At 45.5% G+C, this 25,302-nt stretch overlaps 1 long non-coding RNA gene across 1 annotated transcript in view; it reads right to left on the reverse strand.

Moving 5' to 3' along the window:
- Nucleotides 1–356: 356 nt before the first annotated feature.
- The window catches only part of LOC115100910, a 41,336-nt gene continuing 16,390 nt past the window's right edge, over nucleotides 357–25,302 (reverse strand). Inside the window, exon 3 of the long non-coding RNA XR_003859207.1 lies at nucleotides 357–1,019. This is a non-coding gene — a long non-coding RNA (uncharacterized LOC115100910). The remainder of the gene's footprint in view (nucleotides 1,020–25,302) is intronic.

The following is a 25,302-nucleotide window of genomic DNA, read 5'->3' on the forward strand; positions in this document are numbered from 1 at the left end:
TGTGGGGCTGTGAGTGGAGCCTATCCCGCTCACAGCAGAGGAGAGTAGATTCTTGGCAGGCCATGGGCGGCGTCTCAATGAATGAGGTAGGAGTCAGGGCCGGGACAGGGGCTGGGGAGGGACGGGGGGGGGGGGGAGTCGCAAGGCAGAAGGTTCACCTAGGGCACCTAATACCCTTGCACCAGCCCTGGGGAGGAGGAAACCACCTGAGGATCTTTATGATATCAGGTGGTGGGCAAGAGGGCTTTGTGGCTGGATGGGGGGAAGGCAGGCCTTACTGTATTGGGGTCTCAATGGGAGGAAAGGGGACGGGATCACTGGGTCTGGGTGCAGGGATAGCACCTAGATGGCCAGATTTGGGAATCTAAATTATGTGCCTACTGTTGAAAATCAGCAGCACTGTGCCTTTTATTACATCATGTTTCTGGAAGTAATGTAAAGTACTGTTTTGATGTGCTTATGAGTGTTGTTTTGTAATCCACGTTGATCTATTTGTAACTGGATTTAGTGGACTACAAGGCATAAAAATTTGGATACACTCACAAGTTTGGCGCCTTTTTTGCTCTCTTAAAGGTCAGCGTCTCCAGAGTCTCTTGCTGCCGATAGTTTACTCACGGCCAGCGATAGACTATGCTTCAAGAAGGTAATAATATATATGGGCATAAGACCCCCCCTTCCTTGAAAATACTTTTCAACTTTGGTGTCTTTTATTATGCACTGTTTCACTTACAGGATCACACAGAGACGCTTTTCAGCGCAGCTATTCAAGTCAATATGTTGCATACAGTAAGTGTTCTTTCAATTCACACTGTCATCTCGCTTCTGTGGTGGGACTTAGTGCGCACCGGTCTCTTGTACTTTCTTTATTCGCAGTAATGTCAAGCATCTTCAGGCAGCAATAGAAGAAGGTAACAGCGGCACCCGACCCCCTGAGGAAGGAGGTTTCCTCCGAAACACGACGTGTCGGAACAAAGTCGGACTTCACCACTTTTACCACTCATACCATCAGCACTGCGATTCTGATGCCGGACATTGAATTGAAAGTTGCAAGTTAAGTACAACTTTACAGTACAACTTGAGATTTCAGGTGCATCGGGACAGCTATATTGATAGTGTCCTTTATAAAATTAGCTCATCGGGACCAATGATTATAAATAAAGTAAAGCTTGCGCTACAATAAGCTTTCATTAGCCTAGCTACTGGGCATTTAATATATGAGGCCCCGATGAACTACCCACCTCTCATCTATTTCGGGAATGATTCATTCATACTAGTGTTTACACATGTGGCCGGGCCCTTTGAAAATTTGTGCGGCACCCGCAAGGCCGGCCACGTGCACAGGCCTTTTAAAATACAGCCTTAAGTATAGCAAACCTGCCATACAAAGCAGCACTGACTCCCAGAACTCAAACAGCAACAACCCAACCTATGGAAAGTCATACAAATATTACACCAATATTATACCTCCAATTGGGAAAACAGAGCAAGCTAGGCTGCTGCAGATCCCTACACAGAAACAACACACTAGCAAAATGCCACACCATGGTCACACATACAGTACCGAGACATATCATCACTAAATACAGAACAAGGGACCACAAATTAGATACAGATATATATAGACAATATCTGAACTGGGAACTCCAAGAAGTCTGAATTGACATGCAGTGCAACACTGGAAAAAGTGAAAGAGAAATACATTTCCTCCCGTACTGTGTAAATTACAAAGATGGCAGAGATGCTATTCCCCAAAGTTGACAAATTTCAGTCAATAAATGTAAAATAAAATGTTTTGTACCTTTGCTATCTGGACATTTTATTTTTTCTAATTATATTTTTTTCTGTCTTCTTTATTTTCTCCACTCCTTTTCCAGGGTCTCCTTTTCCTTTTCTGTTTCTTTTCTTTGAATTTCTTTCTCCCCTATGTCTTTGACATTTTCTACTTTCTTTTCATCTCATTTCTCTGCCTCTCCATTCACACTTAGCTAGATGTTACTCCTACTTTTCACTTTTCTAACTCTAACCTTCATTGCCCTTCTCAGCCCTCCTTCTCCCCCTCACTGATCACAAGCAATCTGACTCCCTTGTCCTTATCACACTGCAATCTCCTTTCTGCCACTTCAAGTGCTCCTATTCCCATCTCCATACTTCTGCCTCCTTTCCATTTCTTTAGATCTTTTCTCCTGCACCTTTCCTCACGTCCCATCCTACTCTTGAAACATTTCATACCCCATTACTCCTCCCAGTCCATAATCTTCCTATTTTCATTTCTCACCTGCCTACCAGCTCTCTATTTCCCACTTTTTCTGCCCTGTCCCAGCCTATCCTTCCTTCTCTCTCCAACCTCCTGCTCAGTCCTCCCATTCCACTTCTGTTTGCTCTCCCTCCCCAGCTTTCTGTTAATCCCTCTGTATATTACCCAGGCTGTAGTCCCCCATTTCCACCCTCTGCACTTACTCCTTCCCAATCCTCATTCCCTCACCTGCTAAAACCTCCTTGTTACTTTCCCGCTCTCTTGGCTCTAGTACCTTTCTTTTGTCTCTTACCCCTACCTATTTTCCCATTTCTCCTCTTTCACTCCCTCCTCACCCCCCCATTTTAATTCGCTCTCACCCCATTCCTTTTTCACTGCCTATCAGCACCTTCCCATTCCTTCACATCACTTCTTGCCCATTCCTCACCATCACCACTAACACACCCTATCTGCACATCATTGTCCCTACTCACACTACTTGCTCCCTATTCCACACATCATCCCAGTTCCCAGCCTCACATCCTCTAGACTCTCACCCTAGTTCCACTAATACCAGCTCACCTCAGTCTCCACCCAATTCCTCAGCTGCTACTGATCTCCCAATTGTTGCTATCCCTTCACACCCACCCCAATACCATCCCCACTCTCCCCCAGTCCAAATCCCTAGGTGCTACTCTCCCCCCTCCTAACTTCTAGCCCTGCTTTGCCTTAGGTTCTGCACTTCCCCCTCCTAACCCCCAGTCCCCCCTCCGCACCCTACTGCCCAAGGTTTGTTCTTCTCCCTCCCAACCCCCGTCTCTGCACTCCCCTGAATGCTCTTGGTACTGCTCTCCCTCTCTCCCTATGGCCCAGCCCAAACTGGAAAAAGAGCAGAGCTGGTGTCTTTCCCTTCCTCCCATATGGTTCACAATCTGTGAAGCAGTTTGAACCATGAAGCGCATTTTAGCTTTCTAGGATGCTCTGTGTGATTCAGACGGTATCTTGCACTTTGAACAGATTGAGAGGGAAGGAAAGTTGCCAGCTGCACTCTTCTGGCTTGTGCTGGGTCATAGTAGGGAAAGAGCACCAGCAGCTGACTCACATTTTTGGCTCTGATGATGGCTGCAGATTCTTCAGTACCACATGAGCTGGATCAGGAGGCTGGGGTGGAGGCAGAGTATTTTGGTTTTGGTCCCATGGGGAAAGAGGCATAATACTCAGGGCAGATGCTCCTCTTTCTTCTCCTGCCTTCCCTTCATTCCGACAATTTCTGGGCCCATGGGCTGACACAGCATTACGGTGCCTTCAGGGCACTGGCACCTATGGCTAGCTATGACTTTGAGAATAATAATAATTAGAAATCCCCAATACACCCAACCACATCCCCTACTCTTACTAGGAGAATGGGTAAAATATAAGCACAACAAAGTTGCATGATCCAGTCTTTTCTGAAATGTTCTGACTTTTTCTTATTTTTGCCTTTCAATCTAAATGTTTTTTGGTTTCTAGATTGACTCCAGCTTTCAAAACAGTAACTGTTTATTATAACTTCACACAAGCACAACCATAGACTGTCTTCTCCTCAGTCAGTGTACACTCTTTCCTTAAAGTGTGGTGCTTCATTTCAGCTCAAAGGTTTGGTCAGTGTTGCATACAGGAGCTGCTTTCCTCCCAGAGACCTCAGGCTTGGTCTGGTTATCCTCACCTGGATCCCAGCTCTTATTCCCCAGGCTCTGGTTACACCCTCTGAGCCCCACCTGCCTCGCAGAATCCCGCCCATAGAGCATACTCTCCTTAAGGCATTTAAGGTGGACCAGGTGCCTAGCCCGGTCCTGCAAAGGTAAATAGAGGAAAACTAGGGGTGCTGCCTCACAGTTTCTTTTCTGGTTGTCTTTGTCTCTGGCAGCTTTCTTATTTTGTACTCTCAAAACTTCAGGCAATCTGTTCTCACTGGAGATGCCCAGTCATGAGGAGGAAATCATGTGATGGTTTCAGTCCTAATGCAAGGAAATGTGCCAGAGATGGGCGTCAATACATCTCTCTAATTATTATGACAATTTTCTGTAATTTCTTAGTAATTGTACAAAATCTCCTGGAGGAAGACATTTGTTCTGCATATACTCTAGTGGTGTTTTGTGGGGTATTTCTTACCACATGGGAGTTTTTCTGCCATTCCACTGTTTCTAATAAGGTTAATGGCACTGATCATTGGAGCCTTGTCTCTTGCACACTAGAGTGCTGTGCTGTGTCACCTATTCTGCATCCCAGTATTTAAAAGAAGAAAGATGTTGTATTGGTATCTACTTTATTTTTGAATTGCAGCAAGCTCAGAACTGTTCTCCTCATTTGTGTGTCCATGCATTAAAGCAAATAGTTAATAAAGCCTGCTATACTGTGCTTTAATGTTGCCTGTATTGTTTAGTTCTGTTGCAATTCTTAGGACTCAGATACCTCGGCTGGAGCTCCATTAGTCTATTCAATCAAACTAGATTCTTCCACCCCAAAAGTACATAGAAGTAGTGGTCTTTAATCAGAAGATCTAGCTGAAGTGGAAAACAAAAAGAAAAAAAGCAGAGCTAATAAGCTATTTCTGGAGGAGAGAAGAGGAACTGAAGAGTTTGAGCCTTCAACACAGATAGCATGGGGGCCGCAGATTCTTAGGCAAGTGACACATCTAAAGCTGACAATGCTCCAATCATGACAGTACATAAAGGAAATTATCAATGGCCTAAAAACAAGATCTATGGGTCATACAGTAAAAAATGTATCACAGAATGTATCAGACCTGAAGGAAAAGGTCAATGACCTCCACAGAGCACAAGACAACTCTCTTTTACAGAAATGAGTGAAATAAAGCCTCCTTGGATGCCAGCCCCAGAGATATTACCGTGCAAATCCCCTACTCTGCTGTTAAAGCAGCAATCTTTAGTAAATTCAGAGAGATGGACCTCGCTGTTTCCATGATCATAAAGTAGAGTCATGTACATCAATTGTTATTGCCGTCAAATCCTTTGTGCTCACCTGCTCAAGGGTATTTTTGGAATGGAAAAGAAGGGACTCAGCTCATGGAACAGCCTTATATGAATGCAGTTTGAAAGATTTTAAAACGGTATGAGATTAAGAGAGTGCAATAATAATGGGAGATTTCAATTACCCCAATATTGACTGGGTAAATGTAACATCAGGACTTCCTAGAGACATAAAGTTCCTGGATGTAATAAATGATTGCTTCATGGAGCAATTGGTTCAGGAACCAAAATGAGAGAGGGAGCTAATTTAGATTTAATTCTTAGTGGAACGCAGGATTTGGTGAGAGAGGTAACGGTGGTGGAACCACTTGGCAACAGTGATCATAACATGATCAAATTTAAACTAATAACTGGAAGGGGGACAATAAGTAAATCTACAGCTCTAACACTAAACTTTCAAAAGGGAAACTTTGATAAACTGAGGAAAATAGAAAAAAACTGAAAGGTGCAGCTACAAAGGTTAAAAGTGTTCAACAGGCTTGGACATTGTTTAAAAATACAATCCTAGAGGCGCAGTCCATATGTATTCTGCGCATTAAGAAAGGTGGAAGGAAGGCAAAACAATTACTGTCATGGTTAAAAGGTGAGATGAAAGAGGCTATTTTAGCCAAAAGAAATCCTTCAAAAAATGGAAGAAGGATCCATCTGAAGAAAATAGGATAAAACATAAGCATTGCCAAGTTAACGTTGATAAGACAGGTGAAGAGAGAATTTGAAATGAAGTTGGCCATAGAGGCAAAAACTCATAATAAAAACTTTTTAAAATATATCCAAAGCAAGAAACCTGTGAGGGAGTCGGTTGGACCATTAGATGATCGAGGGGTTAAAGCGGCTCTTAGGGAAGATAAGGCCATTGCAGAAAAACTAAATGAATTCTTTGCTTCCGTGTTTACTAATGAGGATGTTGGGGAGATACTAGTTCCGTAGATGGTTTTTAGGGGTGATGAGTCAGACGAACTGAATGAAATCACTGTGAACCTGGAAGATGTAGTAGGCCAGATTGACAAACTAAAGAGTAGCAAATCACCTGGACCAGATGGTATGCATCCTAGGGTACTGAAGAAACTAAAAAATGAAATTTCTGATCTATTAGTTAAAATTTGTAACCTTTACTAAAATCATCCATTGTACCTCAAGACTGGAGGGTGGCCAATGTAACCCCAATATTTAAAAAAGGCTCCAGGGGTGATCCGGGTAACTATAGACCAGTGACCCTAACTTCAGTGCCGGGAAAAATAGTGGAAACTATTCTCAAGATCGTAGAGCATATAGAAAGACATGATTTAATGGAACACAGTCAACACAGATTTACCCAAGGGAAGTCTTGCCTAACAAATCTGCTTCATTTTTTTGAAGGGGTTAATAAACACATGGATAAAGGTGAACCGGTAGATATAGTGTATTTGGATTTTCAGAAGGCGTTTGACAAAGTCCCTCATGAGAGGCTTCTACGAAACCTAAAAAGTCATGGGATAGGAGGCGATGTCCTTTCGTGGATTACAAACTGGTTAAAAGACAGGAAACAGAGAGTAGGATTAAATGGTCAATTTTCTCAGTGGAAAAGGGTAAACAGTGGAGTGCCTCAGGGATCTGTACTTGGACCGGTGCTTTTCAATATATATATAAATGATCTGGAAAGGAATATGACAAGTGACGTTATCAAATTTGCGGATGATACAAAATTATTCAGAGTAATTAAATCACAAGCAGACTGTGATACATTACAGGAGGACCTTGTAAGACTGGAAGATTGGGCATCCAAATGGCAGATGAAATTTAATGTGGACAAGTGCAAGGTGTTGCATATAGGGAAAAATAACCCTTGCTGTAGTTACACGATGTTAGGTTCTATATTAGGAGCTACCACCCAGGAAAAAGATTTAGGCATCATAGTGGATAATACTTTAAAATCGTCGGCTCAGTGTGCTGCAGCAGTCAAAAAAGCAAACAGAATGTTAGGAATTATTAGGAAGAGAATGGTTAATAAAACGGAAAATGTCATAATGCCTCTATATCGCTCCATGGTGAGACCACACCTTGAATACTGTGTACAATTCTGGTCGCCACATCTCAAAAAAGATATAGTTGTGATGGAGAAGGTATAGAGAAGGGCTACCAAAATGATAAAGGAGATGGAACAGCTCCCCTATGAGGAAAGGCTGAAGAGGTTAGGGCTGTTCAGCTTGGAGAAGAGACGGCTGAGGGGGGATATGATAGAGGTCTTTAAGATCATGAGAGGTCTTGAACGAGTAGATGTGACTTGGTTATTTACACTTTCGAATAATAGAAGGACTAGGGGGCATTCCATGAAGTTAGCAAGTAGCACATTTAAGACTAATCAGAGAAAATTCTTTTTCACTCAACACACAATAAAGCTCTGGAATTTGTTGCCAGAGGATGTGGTTAGTGCAGTTAGTGTAGCTGGATTCAAAAAAGGTTTGGATAAGTTCTTGGAGGAGAAGTCCATTAACTGCTATTAATCAAGTTTACTTAGGGAATAGCCACTGCTATTAATTGCATCAGTAGCATGGGATCTTCTTAGTGTTTGGATAATTGCCAGGATCTTGTGGCCTGGTTTGGCCTCTGTTGGAAACAGGATGCTGGGCTTGATGGACCCTTGGTCTGACCCAGCATGGCAATTTCTTATGTTCTTAATACACAGAACTGACTTGCACCATATGTATAATGAGAAAGAAGGCAGTTCAAACTGAAGGAAAAAGCTCCCTTAGAAAACATTGTATTTATCTTAAAGAACAGGAAGAGTCTAATTTCAGCATTTCATAAAATATTAAATACGCACCAGATTATAAATTTGGTGCCTAAAAGTTCTTCATCCCATGCTTTGCAGTAATTTGGTAAATATCTGGAACATGGTTAAATAACCACCAATTAGCACATTTGGGCGAATTTTCAAAGGGCTGCATGCGTAAAAATCTAGACTCACGCATGGCCAGGCCCTGCTCGTGCTGCGTGCATTTTCAAACGGGCACGGCCATGCGTGTAAGTCTCGATAAGCGCACAAGTGCCAGGCCCTGAAAAAGGGATGGGTGGGGGTGGGGTGGGGTGGGACGGAGGCCAGCCAGAACAGCGTCCATTAGCTGCTGTCCCGGGGAAGCACGCGCCATTATCCAGCCGGCACGTGGAAGTTGCTTCTGCTCCAACAGAGCAGTAAGTAAAAAAACAAAAAAATTGGGGATGGTTAAGTTAGGGGTGGAGAGGGGAAGAGGTAGGAAGGGTAGGGTTAGGGATAGGAAAATTCCCTCCTAGTCCGCTCCTTAATTGGAGCGGACTGGGGGGGGGGGGGGGGGGAACTGGGAAGGCCCGATTGTGTCGCTGCGTGTAATTTACTAAAATTCATCCCCTGCTGCGTGCGCAGATTTTAGAATCCGGCGTGCATGTGCGCACGGCCAAAGGATTTTTATAGCATGCGCATGCCAGCACGTACATGTTATAAAATTGGCGCGTCCATGTGCATGCCCTGGGAACTGGGCGCACATGGACACACGCGTGCTGCTTTTAAAAAGAGCTACAAAACAACACAAAGATGGAATATGGTGAACTTGGCAAGGTTCTTCCATTGGACACCAAAAATCCTGTTGGAGGAAATGTAGGTCAGAAGGCTTGTTTCTGCTGAGTGGTGAACAGATACCATGGTGCAATCACTATTCTAATTATACTTAAACAAAATTTATGGCTCGCCTGGTGCACAGGGCTTTGAGCGATTTAAAATAGTACATCAACAAAAATAGTAAATCAAAAAACCTTCAAAAAACCATCACATACTGGAACGAATGCCTACAGCCGATTAAAAACATTCTCTCAAACCTCAACCTAGTATTGAATGACAACAAAACCGAAATGCTCATTGTCTCCCAGGATCCCCTTACAATCTCATCAAACCTCTCTCCTCCTAACTCAAATAGCAAGTTCTCACCCGACGTCAGAGACCTTGGAGCCTGGCTAGACAACCATCTAAACCTAAAAAAGTTCGTAAACACTACCACTAAGGACTGCTTTTACAAACTGCAAGTCCTTAACAAACTTAAACCCCTCCTCTACTTCTCGGACTTCAGGCTCGTACTGCAATCCATCATACTATCAAAGCTCGACTATTGCAACTCCCTTCTGCTAGGTCTACCCTTCAACACCATCAAACCATTACAGATGGTACAGAATTCCGCTGCTAGAATCCTCACAAGTTCTAACAAAAAAGACCATATCACCCCAATCCTTCGTAACTTACATTGGCTTCCCATCAAACATAGGATACTCTATAAGATACTCACAATAGTACACAAAGCAATATACAATCTGGCTCCTATCATGCTAAGCACTCAACTTCAACCGCATACATCTTCTAGACCAATTAGAAGCGCATACAAAGGAACACTGCATGTCCCACAAGTAAAATCAGCATTGAGCAAACGAGCATTATCTTCAGCAGGACCCCACCAGTGGAACGCGCTCCCCCCAGATCTAAGACTAGAACCCAGTCATCAAGAGTTCAAAAAAAGACTGAAGACCTGGCTTTTCCAACAAGCATTCCCAGATTCTCAATGATACTTAGACAGGAGGACTTCCTAAATACTAGGTATCCCTAAATTATTGACACCTCACCAATTCCTACTATCAGGACTCCACAACTGCACAATCAATTTTTGAGTCCATAAGTTCACTATATTATTCTTATTGTATCTATATAGTAGATTTGACAGGTCATCACCACTACGTTAAATAGTTAAATTGTATGTACATATTATATTATATTTATTATTACTATGTTAAATTGACATCCGGTTTTATTGTTCCTTATGTTCTACAGTTATATGTAAAGCCCCCTTCCGCTGTTGGGCAGTTCATCGTTTTATGTAAACCGGAGTGATTTGTAATTCCCACAAGAACTTCGGTATATAAAAATTAAAAATAAATAAATAAATAAATAAATAAGTACATATATAATCATGTTCTAAAATGCGTGTAGTTAAGCATAACATCAAAGAAACATATATCAGCATGTCTACATAAATGCGAGTCTGAGAAGATAGGTCTTCAGCTCAGCTTTACATTTTTTTGTGTCAGTCTCAAGTCGCAGTTTGATATGGAGCGAGTTGCAAAATTCAGGAGCCGTTACCCAGGATTCTTGCTCTCGTGTCTCCTCTAGACGAGCAGTTTGTATGAGTGGAATGTCTAACATGCCCTAGTAAAGAAAACATAATTTCTTGTGGGAGTTTACACTTTCAAAAGTGCACTGGCCCAGGGAAAAGAAATGAGCTGGAGAAGATTATGTTACCATGCTAGCAGTCTTAAATTTCACTGACCATTGGATTGGGAATCAACGTAACGTGGTGCAATACTCTATGTTAGCAGATATGGATGCTGGTGGTAAGACGCGCTGTGGCATTTTGAAGGAACTGTAGGGCCTTCAAGGTGTAGGCAGGGAGGCACAAATCAGTGGCAATCCTATACAGAAATATTAGAGGGACATCAAGAGGGGGGGCAAGCTAGGTAGGAGGGTGGCGAGCCAAAATGACATTTCCACAAATCATGGTCTACTGTCTTTAAATTGACACTGCAAGAAAAAAAGTCCCAAGGGTCTTCTATGAAACAAAAAAATCCTTGATGTTGCGATACCACTCACGGGAGGGCCCCATGAGCAGCTTCACTCACCACTGCTGGCCAGATGCTGGCTCTGCTCCTTTTGCCACCTTGTGATGCCGTCTGTGTACCACCGCTGACGACGCTTGTTTCAAGCGGTGGTGAGATGCCACCGATCCCGCTCCTGCTTCCTGTGCGGCCTGAAATGTCACCAACATTTTCTGATGCAGTGCGTTGCCATCCTAGGTGTGCACGTGTGCCTCTGCTCACAATTTAAAGGGACCGCAGCAGGAAAAGCCTCGCAGCCCCTGATGATATCATTGCTTCGGGTTTTTAAAAAGCCACTCTTGGTGTTTGGGTAATTGCCAGGTTCTTGTGGCCTGGTTTGGCCTCTGTTCGAAACAGGATGCTGGGCTTGATGGACCCTTGGTCTGACCCAGCATGGCAATTTCTTATGTTCTTACTTCCCCTGATGCTCAAGGTCTTCTGATCCTGTGGTCTTCCATCGTGGTCCTGGCCTTCAAGGTCTCCTGGTTCATGTGGTTCCCGTTCCTGGTCTTCTGTATCCAAGTCTTCGGTCCAAGTCTTAAGAGTCCTGTCCAAGCCTTCACCTCTGGTTCAAGTCTTCAGAGACCCTTCTGAATTCCTGAGTCCGACTTCCTGAGTCTGAGTTCTGAGTTCCTGAGTCCTGTCCCTGATCTCCAGAGTTCTTGCTCCAGCCATCAGTCTTGTTCCAAACCTGAGCCCTTGTCTTGTTCCTGTTTCAAGCCATGCTTCAGTCTTCAAGCCTTGCTTTGCCTTATTTATATCCAAGTCAAGAGGGTTCTTGTTTCAGCGAGTCCATGCCACATGCATTCAGGCATGAACCACAGCCAGCCCTGGGATTGTTTTGGTTGCATTGTGGCACAGGGGCGCACGCTCTCAAGCACCCATCTGCTCACAACAGTTTGCGAAGGTCATGAGCTCTGTGAACGTGTCCTCGCGACAGGCCTTCCATGCTATGTTTCTCATTCCTTCCTGAGTTTTTTTTCACCTACAATCCGCAGGAGGCACGTGCACCTAGATTTTGTTAAAGTTCTTCAGCCTTGGTTCTAGCCTTCAGTGTGTTTCAAGCTATGTCTTCATCCAAGCCTGCAGCCATGTCTTAGTTGAGCTCATCCAGTATGATTCCTCACTCCAGTTCCTGAAACCAAGTATCTTTGGATCCTGTGTTTGCCCCTCGAGCCCCTGTTGGTAAGGGATTACCTATGTCTCCTTTGAAGCTGAAGAGAGGAAGCTGGGGGAGGCTTTGAGGAGGGGGTATTGTTGCGATACTGCTCACGGGAGGGCCCCGCAAGCTGCTTCACTCACCACTGCCAGCCGGACGCTGGCTCCACTCCTTTTGCAGCCTTGTGATGCCACCTGTGTGCCACTGCTCACAGCGGCTGGATTCACTGCCACTGTTGCCTGTTCCAAGCGGCAGTGAGATGCCGCCGATCCCGCTTCTGCTTCCTGTGTGGCCTGAAATGCTGCTGATATTCTCTGATGCAGTGTGCTGCCTCCCTAGGCGTGCATGTTCACCTCTGCTCACAATTTAAAGGGACCATGAAGGGAAAAGCCCCATGGCCCCTTCTGATGATATCATTGCTTCAGGCCTTTAAAAGGCAATTTTCCCCATTTCTTCAGGCCTTCACAAGGTCTTCAGATCCTGTGGTCTTCCATCATGGTCCTGGCCTTCAAGGTCTCCTGTTTCATGTGGTTCCTATTCCTAGTCTCCTGTATCCAAGTCTTTGGTCAAAGTCTTCATTCCTGTATCCAGTCCAAGTCTTTGTTTCTGCATCCAACTCTTCAGAGTCCTGTCCAAGTCTTCGCTGCTGGTTCTTCGGAGTCTCTTCTGAATTCCAGAGTCTGAATTCCAAGTCCGTGTTCCTGAGACTAAGTTCCAAGGCTGAGTTCCTGAGTCCTGTCCCTGGCTTCTGGAGTTCTTGTTTCAGCTACCCTTCTTGTTCCAAGCCTGAGCCCTCATCTTGTTCCTGTTTCAAGCCATGCATTAGTCTTCAAACCATGCTTTGCCTTCGTCATGTCCAAGTTAAGAGTGTTCCTGTTTAGCCAGCCTGTGCCACCACTGGCGTGGACCATGGCTAGCTCAGGGGTTGTGTCAGTTGCGTCGTGGAACAGGGGCTCACACTCTCAAGGGTCCGGCTGCTCACAGCAATTGGCCAGTTTCAACTATCCAGTAAAACTATGATTAATTATTGATAGCATCAATCAGCCAATTCTTCTATATGGCAGTGAAGTATGGAGCCTATACAGGATTGGATAAAATATCAATATAATCCTTGCACTTCCAATTTTCAAACACACACATCACATCCACAGCAATTCCCCCAATAATGGATGCAATGCAGAGCTAGAGCTAGAGGTTCCCCTTACAACTTACCATAAAAAAAAAAAATCAAAATGTCACCACAGTTACAGCAACACAACATCCCTCTGAAGTAACACAAAATCCTGCATAAAAGAGACTAAGAACCTATATACCAGACCTGCCATATCATAATAGCACTAACTCCCAGAACTCAAACAGCAACAACCCTATGAATAGGCAGCAATACAAATGTTACAGCAGGTGCTAGAGAACACTGACATGCAACATAGCCAGATTGTTTCAGACCCTTCCAAGTCCTCTCTCTCCACATATGCAAAATAAAGATGAACCCTCACCTAATAAAGATCACTCACCAAATCACTCACCCTCACCTAATAAAGATCTCTCACCAAATACAAAACCCTACTGCACGACTCCAGATCTAGCACTCTCAAAACAAAATGAGACTACTATGCTACCAGAATTCACAATTTTCAGTTCAATCCGAGAGCCCTTTTCTTGCTCATCTCTAACCTAACCAGCACCTCTCCCAAGACTATACACTGCAAAGACGCCAAAACCAAATGTGATAAGCTCGCCCAATTTTTCCACAATAAAATAACCCTACTTTCCTCCCGCTTTCCCACCATATCTGCACCAACCAAATTTACCCCAAAAAGCTCAGACACTAAAATGGACACTTTCAAATTCACAACTGCCTCTGAAATTTCTTCAATACTTAAGAAAATGCGACCAGCCACCCACCCCTCTGACATGATCCCCACCAAAGTTCTCCTTACTATTCCAGACAGCATTTCCAAACCCTTAGCCGACATTATCAACATTTCCATGTCCACTGGAGATGTTCCCAACCAACTCAAATTAGCCTATAGTAAAACCTATCCTAAAGAAACCAAAACTTGACCCAGCTGACTTATCCAACTACCGCCCCATCTCCAACCTACCCTTCCTTGCTAAAGTTCTTGAAAAAACTGTCAACACACAACTATCAAACTACCTAGATCAGCACCAGATCCTTTATCCATCACTACACGGCTTTCGAAAACATTTCAGTACTGAAACACTCCTGATCTCCCTCGCAGACTACGTCATCAGAGGCCTAGACAAAGGCCACACCTACATTCTAGCCCTATTAGACATTTCTGCAGCCTTCGACACTATTAATCACTCTATACTGCTCGATAGGCTATCTGACATTAGCATCTCCGGGACCCCCCTCCGCTGGTTCAAATCATACATCAATGACAGACACTTCAAAGTAAAAATTGAAAACTACGAATCCAACCCCATCAACATCACAAGGGGATAACATAGACCTCCTTCCCCTCTGCCACCTACTCTCAAACCTTGGTCTCCCTCACTTTATCTACACCGATGACGTGCAAATTCTCATACCTATCACTGGCTCCATTTTCTGCACCTTAAAAAAATGGGAAAGTGCCCTCTCCTCCATCAACAGCCTACTCACCCAACTTAACTTAGCTCTAAACGCTAACAAAACCGAACTTATGATCATCGCACCCCAACACCTCAACCCATTACCTATCTCCGCCAACTCTCCCCAGGCCCCTCCAGACTTCTCGCAAAACGTAAGAGACCTAGGTGTAACCCTTGACTCCGAATTCAGCCTCCAGAAATGTATCTCCTCCACCATCAAAGACTGTTACCATAAACTTCATACCCTCAAAAAACTCAAGCCTATCCTGCACACTAGTGACTTTAGAACAGTCCTACAAGCCCTCATCTTATCTAAGATAGACTACTCAAACGCACTACTCCTAGGTCTACCTAAGAACACTACAGCCCCATTGCAGCTGCTACAAAACGCAGCTGCACGAATATTAACAGGTACACGCAGAAAAGAACACATTACACCCATTCTCAAACAACTCCACTGGCTCCCAATCACTTCTAGAATACAATTTAAGACTCTTACCCTCATACACAAGGCCATCCACAATCCAGACATGCTCTGGTTCACAGACACTCTACACATTCGTTCCACCTCCAGACCTACCAGAACACCATATATAGCAACTATACACATGCCCTCTCCCAAACTCTTTCAACTAACAGCCACCAAACAACGCGCCCTATCACTAGCTGGACCTTCTCTATGGAACACAATGCCTACCCAGCTACACCTCAAGACCTGCCCTAAGAAATTCAGACAGAAACTTAAAACTTGGCTGTTCACACACGCCTACGCATGATCCCTTCTCCTACCACATTACCATCTTACACCCCCGCCCTCCTCTCCCCCGATTTGCACGCAATGCCCCACTTCCCTCCCCACGCTAGATCCCCTCCCCTGCCCCAGCCTGCCCCCTCCTTCTTCTCCTTCCTTCACCCCACCCTCCAACTCTCTCAAACTCAGCCTCTTCACACCACCCTCCCCCCTTCCGCCCCTCCTTATACTTTGATTGTATATAACTTGTATATATGTATCTAATCTTTGTTTCGCGCTTACTGAATGTATAGCAATGCCCCTGTTTTACCTGAATCCTTCCCCCCTCCTTTCCCTCACCCTCCCTCCAGTTCTTTTATTAGTTACACTGTAAAGCCTTGTTGGCTGATTTCACGTTTTATGGAAACCGATGTGATGTTTTCTTAACGAGTATCGGTATATAAAAAACTTTAAATAAAATAAATAAAATAAAATAAAGAGACTAGAAATTAGAAACATTCAGACAAAAACTGAATTGGACAACCAAGAAGCTAAACTCTGCATGCAGTACAACACTGGAGACAGATGGACTTATATGTCCATCGAGCCCAGCATCCTGTCCCCAACAGTGGCCCATCCAGACTGACAGTACCTGGCAGATCCCATAAAGTGGGTTTGAGAGGAGGCAGCTCCCTCACCAGTCGGTGGTCGTGGAGTCTGCCTTAAAAAAGGCCCAGCGTTTCCGCACCCATGCCTCCGCCCCTCTGGGACGTGAGCACAGGAAACTCGATGCCATAGGGCACAAGATCTTTCAGGGCATCATGCTGGTGGCCCGCTACGTGGCCTACCCACTTTACATGACCCAGTACAAGCGCAATCTCTGGAAGCGAGTCCAGGACTTCACGGAAGCTCTTGCTGCTATTGCCTTACTGGGTCTGGAAGCAGGGAAACACAAGGTGCATTCCACCTACAATGTTTTTGAAACTGCAGCCTGCTTAGCCACCGTGGGCATTGGCACCAGGAGGCTGGCTTGGCTTGGGGCCTCGGACCTCCGGCCAGAGGTCCAGGATAGGCTCGCCGACTTCCCCTGTACAGGTGAGAATCTGTTTGGGGGTGGCTGTTTGCAGTGCTCCAGAAGGGAAAGGCAGCACAGATAGCTTTTGTGTCAGGAGTGCAAGTGAGTGGGAAATTAGAGCACATATGGCAGGCATGAGTGATGCAAGTTTGGGCGAGCCATATCTGAGGGCTGGGCGAGCAGCGGTGCCTGCAAACATGGCGGCAAGTTGTTCCGTTCAAATGGCTGACAGCGGCGGCCATGGGTTGGGGAGCGCATCTTGTGCTGATTTGGCACTGGGTGTGCGTATGGCAGGATGGGGTTGTGCTCGGTGGTGTAGGAGTGCTGGAGCGATGTACGTGATTTCAGAGGCAGGGTCAGGTGAGGAGGCCTGTGAATCTGGATCCTCCTATCGGGAGTCGGGTCCAGAGAAGTCTTCTTCTAGGGAGCAGGAAGCGGCCAATTGCGCTCGTGCATTTGGACCAGTCTGCACGGCTTGCAATGGCAGTTGTGACTCAGAGGAGTAGGGGGAGCCGTGGTCCAATGGGGAAGGGTCCACAGAAGAGAAAGCCATCGTGGTAGGGCGGTGGTAAAGGAAAGAAAAGAGTGGTGCAGCAGGGCGGAGGGCGTAAAGCTGTTAATCCATGCGGGTTAGAGGCGGGGGCTAGATATTTTGCGGCCACAATCAAGGAGGTGGGCAGTCAAAGGCAAGTCCCTGCTTCCAATCAAGATGTCATTGGAGCCTTGGGTTTTGGGGGCTGGGAGGCAGGGCTGGTGCAAGCCTTTTTGCTGTCCTGTGCGAACAATGACTGTGCCGCTCCCGTTTGTTCATTGTTTGTCCTGGACCCACCCAAAAGTATCCCAGCTCCCTTTAAAAACTGACATCAACATACCCCCTCCCCCCACCCCCCCACCAGGAACCCATGGTTGGTGCAAGGTGCTCTAGGCAAACCTTGTAGCACAACGCGGCCAATTGCAGCCAATTGCATCACCCCACATCAAATCTCTTCTAAAAGGAGGATTTTTCAAACTACAAATTCTCAAAAAAATAAAACCCCTCCTCCACGCCAAAGATTTCCGTCTAGTTTTGCAGTCCATCATTCTATCAAAACTAGACTACTGCAACTCCATCCTCATAGGCCTCCCACACGCTACCACCAAACCCTTACAAATCCTGCAAAACTCCATGGCAAGAATAATCACTGACACCCGAAAAAGAGAACATATCACCCCAGTCCTTAAGGATTTGCATTGGCTCCCCATCCCCTTCCGCATAAAATACAAAACCCTCACCATTCTTCACAATGCACTCTATAGCGACAACCCCGCCTGGCTCAAGGAAATGCCACACTTCCGTACATCAAATCGCCCATCCAGAGCCACCTTAGCTGGCACCCTCCACATCCCACCGCTCAAAACTGCGCATCTCACCTCCACCAGACATAGAGCATTCACCATAGCAGGACCCACCCTATGGAACTCACTCCCCACCTCACTCCGCCTCGAACCCTCCCTACTCAATTTCAAAAAAGGCATCAAAACCTGGCTTTTCCTGCAGGCCTACCCCGACTCCAACCAAATCTAACCCACCTACCCCTGCCATACCGCCACCCCACATCCTTCCCCTCCTCCCCACAAGAAAAGGTAAATCATGCAATCTATGAAAATGTAAGGATATTGTTAATGCTGTTTTTCCACTAAGAATATTGTTAAGACTGTTTTCTCAGTTCCTATCCAACTTTCTCCTTTCTCTCCTACTCTTGTTTTTCACGCCCCTTAGGCTCTAGCTTTCTCCCTACCCCCTTCTCTCCCTTTTCCTCCGCTGCTCCCCTCCCCCCTTCCCGGTTATTTGTAATTTCTATTTCCTTTTCTCCATGAGTTTATTGTGAACCGGTATGATGTGTCCCACGAATATCGGTATATTAAAAGTTCGTAAATAGATAAATAAATAAAATAAATAAACACCCCTGCCCCCAACCTCTCCCCTTGGCCCACTCCACACACACAGTTATGTATTTATAATAAGTTTACATTAAAAATATCAAAGTATCATATTCTAAGGTAAAAACATCACTTACATTACATTTACATGCACTGTTGTGATGCCAACCAGAAATCCCTGCAAAAATACACTTGGAACACTTATAGGCCTATTGTAATGGGTATTGTGTGGCTTGTCCCTCCAAAAGCCCTAAAACACTAATACACTTCCTATTAGGAGAATTCCTCATCTCAGTCACACATGCAGAACATAAACACACCCTCACCAAATACAGAATAGAGCAACCATAAAGTAGAAATACAAACATGACAAAACCGGAAACTATAGGAAGCCCGACTCTCTTTGCAGTGCAATAATAAAATACCAGAACAATCAACATTCCTCAAACATCAAATAAAATCAAAACATAAAATAAATACATAACCATAATAGTAAAAACATACTAATAATAATATTCCAAAACAGATGACAAATAAAAGATCTAATAATTAAAAACTCACATATAATTTTTAAAAATGTTTCATACACCTAGAAAATATTTCAAAATGGCAGACACATTAAATTACACCAAAAAATAAAACTAAAAAGTATTTAAAAAATTCACGCTCTCAGTACCTGGGAACATTTGATTTCCAGTTACCCTGAGATTGTCGTGAATTAGTGGCAGTAAGATGCATAAACTTTCTCCTCTCTTTCTTATATACATACATCTTCACACACACTCACTCCCTCTCAGACAACCCCACAGGCATCTCCAGCTCTTCAACTGGGATCTGCCAGCAGCCCCGGGCCCTCCTCTTCATTTCAGCTGCTGGCATGTTGGGATTCACCTACAGCCCCATTCTCTCTCTCTCTCTCAAACACACACACACACATACAACTCAAGCAGCTCCCATTTTCTCTCTGTCTCTCTCTCTCACACACACAACCAGGCAGACTTCCATTCTCTCTCAAACACACAACCCAGACAAGCTCCTATTTATACCTACATACCCCAGGAAGGCTCCCATTTACATCCACCCAAATCCCAAGCAGGCTCCCGTTAACATCCAGCCAAATGCCAGGCATGCTCCCATTCTCACACACACACCCGCTGCCCATCCCAGGAAGGCTCCCATGCATGCATGTGCACATGCACACACACACACACACACACACACAGGCAGGCTCCTATTCACATGCACACATACTCGCATCCCAGGCAGGCTCTCATTCACACACACACACATACACGCATCCCAGGCAGATACCATTCACATACACGCATCTCAGGCAGCCTCCCATTCTCACATACACACACACACACACACGTGCAACCTAGGCAGGCGCCATTTGCGCACACACACCCACCCACTCAACCCAGGCAGGCTCCCATTCACACACACCCACTCATCACAGGCAGCCTCCCATTCACTCACATACACATGGAGACCAGGCAGTCAAGGTCCATGGGCCATTCTTCCACTGCTGCTGCCAGTCTGTACCTCCTTGTTTGGGAAAGCAGCTGTTCTGCAGCTCCTCCGGCATGCTGACCCCACGGAAATTCAACACTCCCAGTGCTAGCACTTCCTGTATTCTCATCTTGTGCATCTTGGTTTGTACACTCGGTGGTGCTGGGCCTGCTGGCAGAAGCTAGATTTTTGTGGCTTTCCTGTAGAATGGGGAGGAGAGGGGATCTTGGACTCCTAAGGGGGGCTTTTCAATTTTGGGGTGGTTATTCTTGGTTGGGGTGCAGGTGGTGGTGGGTGGAGTGATACGAGTTAGATGCCTGGGGAGAAGCAGGGTGAGAATTGTGGTGGGGCATGGGATGGGTTGGAGAAGTATTTCTATGGATGTAGGGGTGGGTCTATTTGGGGGGTCAGGCGTTGGGGTGGTAGGGGTAGTAGTTGTGGGCAAGAGGATTTAGCAGCATCAAGAGGATTAGTAAGGGGTCATGTGAGACAAGGGGAAGGTAGAGGTGTGGAGGAAAGTGGGTGCTATGGGCTTTGGGATCAGCATAGTGTCCTCATTGCCTGCGACTTCGAGTGTTGGGGTGGGTGGGTGGGAGGGGCAGGCACTGCATATGGTGCATCTGTTTTTTCAGGGCCTTTCGAAGAAGAGAACATACCAGGCACTTTCCGACAGGAGGGGTGGAGAGGTTGGCCTGGAAGAAAGGGCTTGACTGGGAGGACCTGAAGAGGTACTCCCTGAAGGTGGTTCATGAGCAGGTGGTGCTGAGCAGACTATGGGTGGTGCGGCAAGTAGAAAAACAAGTTGGAATTTCTCTGGTCAGCATTACTTCTCAGTCTGTGGAAGGTGAGTCAAATGTGGGGATCTTGGATAAGGGTTCTAAGAGGAAAAAAGTTGTGCAGCGTAGTTCTTCCTTCTCTAGTTCTTCATCCTTTTCCTCTTCGTCCTCTTCTAAGTCATCAGGTAAAGTAGTACATTATGACCTCTCTAGGTGGCAGCATATGGGGCACCCAGCTTTAGTGGCTCTGATTGAGCTATGGGAAGGGGGTGCCAAAGAGGTTAAGGAAGCAGGTTAAGAAGTGCTCATGCATTGATATTTTTAAATTAATGGAGGGAAGATCATGGAAAGATGATGAAGAAGGGGTAAAAGAAGGATAAGTGCAGTGGAATTAAGAAGGTCCCTAGAACTATATTAAATTGGGTATGTTGTTTCTGATGCTAGCTAGCATAGTTGGGCATTACAATTCCTCAGAATATGGATCCTTATTGGCTTATACCGACAGGTATTTTGGGAGCGTATAGGGATTATGAAGGATGAGCCTGGCTGAATTATGATGAGCAGTTTAGGGATAAAATGGAGGAGAACCGCTTAATGTCCTGGGGCACTCAGGATATTAACCTTTGACTTACACAGATGACTGCTAAAGGTCAGGGTGGTAGGGTAGGTGTTGTTGGCCAGTCAGGTAGTTCCTTTCATGCCTCCCACAGGGGTTGAGTGGGTTGGGAAAGGGAGGATTTCAGAGTAAGGGATCAGATAGTGGACAGGTGTGCTGCCAGTGAGGCAGGGAGGGGGACAAAGGCTTGAGGAAGTAGCGTTGAAACCTCCCTCTCTGATTACCATAGACACTATGGTACAGGTTTGTAGGGTGGGTCAGGAGACGTTATTGGCAAAAGTGGATATAGATTCAGCTTTCTGGTTGCTGCCAGTTCATCCAGAGAGTTTTCATTTGCTGGGTTTTATATTTCAGGGGTCTTATTACTTTGACCATTACATGCGCATGAGGTGTTCAGTCTCGTATTTCAAAATGTTCATTGGGTTACAGTTTGGGCTATGGGTCTGGATAGTATGTTGCATTACCATGAAGAATTTTTATTTGTGGGGACAGAGTTCTCACATATTTGTGGCAGATCATTTAGGAATTCCAATATTGTGGGGGGAGGGAGTAAACTGAGGGTCCTGTGTCAAGGCTAACATTTCTGGGTATCAAACTAGATTTGGGGGATATGGTGTCTTGTTTATCAGTTGAGGATGTTTAGAAATTGCGGGAATTGGTACAATTGGCGTACGAAGTCAGGAAAGTTACGCTGAAGCAGATGCAGTCTTTAATTAGATTCCTAAATTTTGCCTGTAGGGTTATACCAATGCTTTTGTTAGAAGACTTTCGGCTGCTAAGGTGGGAGTCAGGAGAGAGTATTATTTCATCAGGGTGACATGGGGTATTAAAGAGGAGCTGAATATTTGGGATGTCTTTTTGTACTCTTACAATGGGGTGCAGGTGCTGCAAGAGGAACAGGTGATGAATTGGGATATTCAGCTTTATTCAGATGCAGCAGACTCATCGGGTTTTGGAGTGTATTGGCAAGGGGCCTAGTGTGCTGGTAGGTGGCTGTCAGGTTGGGTGGAGTTGTTTCCTTTGGTGGTAGCTTTGGCTATTTGGGGGTCACGGGTTATGAAACAAGAAAGTATTATTCTAGTGGGATAATTTGGGAGTCGTTGAGATCATCAGTAGATGGTTTGCTAGATGTGCACAGGTATGGGCGTTGTTGCAGGAATTCATTCTGTTGTGCCTTAAGTTGAATGTTTTGGCCAGGGCGAGGCATGTCCTGGGCGTCAATAATTCTATAGTAGATGCCCTCTCTTATTTCAAGTGGGATCTATTCTGACCTTTGGCCCTACAAGTGGATGAAGAAAGAACAGCAGCTCTAGACTATTTGTGGACTATTTGTGGAACATTGAGGTTGATGAAGCATAGGAGAAGATCCAGTCATCTTTGGCACCAGTTACTTAGTTGGCTTATGTGAAAGGAAAAGGTGCTGTGTCCACTTTCCTTTTGGGAGTGTGGTTAGGGCGCCGGGCCAGTGCTGGACAGTCATGCAATACATTTTGTGGAAAAGTCAGGCGGGGTATTCTTTAGCATCTGTGAGGGCACATATTGCTGGGTTTCTTTTTTCCAAAAAGTAATGAGTTGGGGCAACCCAGGGTGTAGTTTTCCGGTGAAACAGATGCTTGGTGGTTGGGAGAGAGAACAACGTCCAGTGAGGGATGTCATCCCATTTGTATTGGGGAATTGTATGCAATTGTGGGGGGAGTGGGAGTCAGCATGCCACTGGAGTGTGGCGACAAGTCATTTAAGAATGCCGGGATGGGGAAGGTGATTGGCGTTTGTGAATTGTATTCTAGTTTGGCTCAGGTTTCTTGGTTGTGCCGGCGCCATCTTGTGCTCCTACCATGTGACGGGGCCGACAAATGGCACCGGTAGCCCTGTGACATAGTAAAGACAAAGGCTATCAGCGCCATTTTGAATACCGGCAGCCGACAGCCCGAGTGCAGGAGATCGTTCCAGGACCCCAAGGGACTTTTGGCAAGTCTGGGGGGGGGGGCAGGAGGTGGGGGGTTGTAGTTAATTAAATTTAAAGGGTTGGGATGGGGTTTTTTTTTGGGAAATGAATACATATGTAATTAATGAACGGATCGGGGTCCCCCGAGAATGGATACAATGGATTTGGGTCCCGACGAATACGAATACCAAATGGGATGAATCCGTCCCTGCTGCACATCCCTATTGAATACTGTGTACAATTCTGGTCACCGCATCTCAAAAAAGATATAGCTGCATTGGAGAAGGTACAGAGAAGGGCGACCAAAATGATAAGGGGAATGGAACAGCTCCCCTATGAGGAAAAACTAAAGAGGTTAGGACTTTTCAGCTTGGAGAAGAGACGGCTGAGGGGGAATATGATAGAGGTGTTTAAAATCATGAGAGGTCTAGAACGGGTTAATGTGATAACTCTTTCAGATAATAGAAAGACTAGGGGGCACTCCATGAAGTTAGCATGTGGCACATTTAAAACTAATCGGAGAAAGTTCTTTTTCACTCAACGCACAATTAAACTCTGGAATTTGTTGCCAGAGGATGTGGTTAGTGCAGTTAGTGTAGCTGTTTTTAAAAAAGCTTTGGATACGTTCCTGGAGGAGAATTCCATTACCTGCTATTAATTAAGTTGACTTCGAAAATAGCCACTGCTATTACTAGCAACAGTAACAATGGAATAGTCTTAGTTTTTGGGTACTTGTCAGGTTCTTATGGCCTGGATTGGTCACTGTTGGAAACAGGATGCTGGGCTTGATGGACCCTTGGTCTGACCCAGTATGGCATGTTCTTATGTTCTTAAAGTTTCTAGAACTTTGGCACACTTGGCATGCCCGGCATGCCCTATATCCCGCATCCTCGTGGGGTCCCTCTTCAGTCTCTTTTTTTTTCCCGTGGAGCTTTTGCATCACGGTTTCTGAGCTCGTGTTTCTTTTTATTTTCAAAAGTATATTTTCTGGGTTTTTTCTTGCATCTAGGACCTTCTCGGTTCCCATGTATCCTAGACAGGTTTTTCAGTGGTTTGGTAAATTTATTTTTGATCTGACCCCCATGGTGGCAGTGCCTCAATGCCTGCCGGTGTTGATCACCCGCCGCCTCAATTTTCTTTTTTCCCCCCTTGAGTTTGTCTCGTCATGGCCTCCTCGGGTTTTCACCAGTGCCCTCAATGCCCGAGGACCATGTTAATCACTGACCTGCACAACGTGTGCATCCTCTGCCTAGAGGCATCACATGACATCTGGGGGTGCCACTTGTGCAACTAAATGCCTCGAAGGGACCTCTCATTCACCTTGACAAGATGGAGAAGCTCCAGTTTGTGGAGGCTCCTAAAGAGATAATGGTGGTCCCAGTACACGAGAGCTTTAAGGAGTTGCTGTTGAGGATTTGGGAGTATCTCCTCACGGATCCTCCGGTGAAGAGGAAGGCGGATGGGGTTTAACTCATCCAACAGGCCACCAGATTCGAAAAGCATCAGCTGGCACACCAATCAGTAGTGGTCGAATCCACTCTCAAGAAGGCCAAGAGCTCTCGGATGCTTTTGGGAGGAAGGTGTTTCAGGAGGTAATGCTCATTGCCCGCATTGCCTCCTATCAGCTCTATATGAGTCAATACTCTTGCAAACTCTGGAAGTAGGTGCAAGAGGCGATAGAGCAGCTGCCTCAGCAGCAGCAAGACACCTTTCTGTTGTTGATGCATCAAGGCCTAGAGTGTGGAAAACACGAGGTGCATTCCACATATGATGTTTTTGAGATGGCAACGAGAGTCTCTGCAGCAGGAATCGGCGCCCACAAAATGGCATGACTGCGGGCCTCACATCTTGGACTGGAGGTACAGGAATGACTTGCTGACCTGCCATGCACAGGAGAGAATTTCTTCAGAGATAAGGTGAGGAACGCGGTGGCCCAGTTAAGGGACCACCAGGAGACCCTCCAGCATCTCTCCAGCATCTCTCCACCAACACTTCAGACCCGCCCTCCTCAGCCAGGAGATCTGCGAGGCAAGATCAGAGGAGGTCTTTCTACTACCAGAGGAAGT

The sequence above is a fragment of the Rhinatrema bivittatum genome, chromosome 11 (assembly GCF_901001135.1).
Source record: "Rhinatrema bivittatum chromosome 11, aRhiBiv1.1, whole genome shotgun sequence".
In the NCBI taxonomy this organism is placed as follows: Eukaryota; Metazoa; Chordata; class Amphibia; order Gymnophiona; family Rhinatrematidae; genus Rhinatrema; species Rhinatrema bivittatum.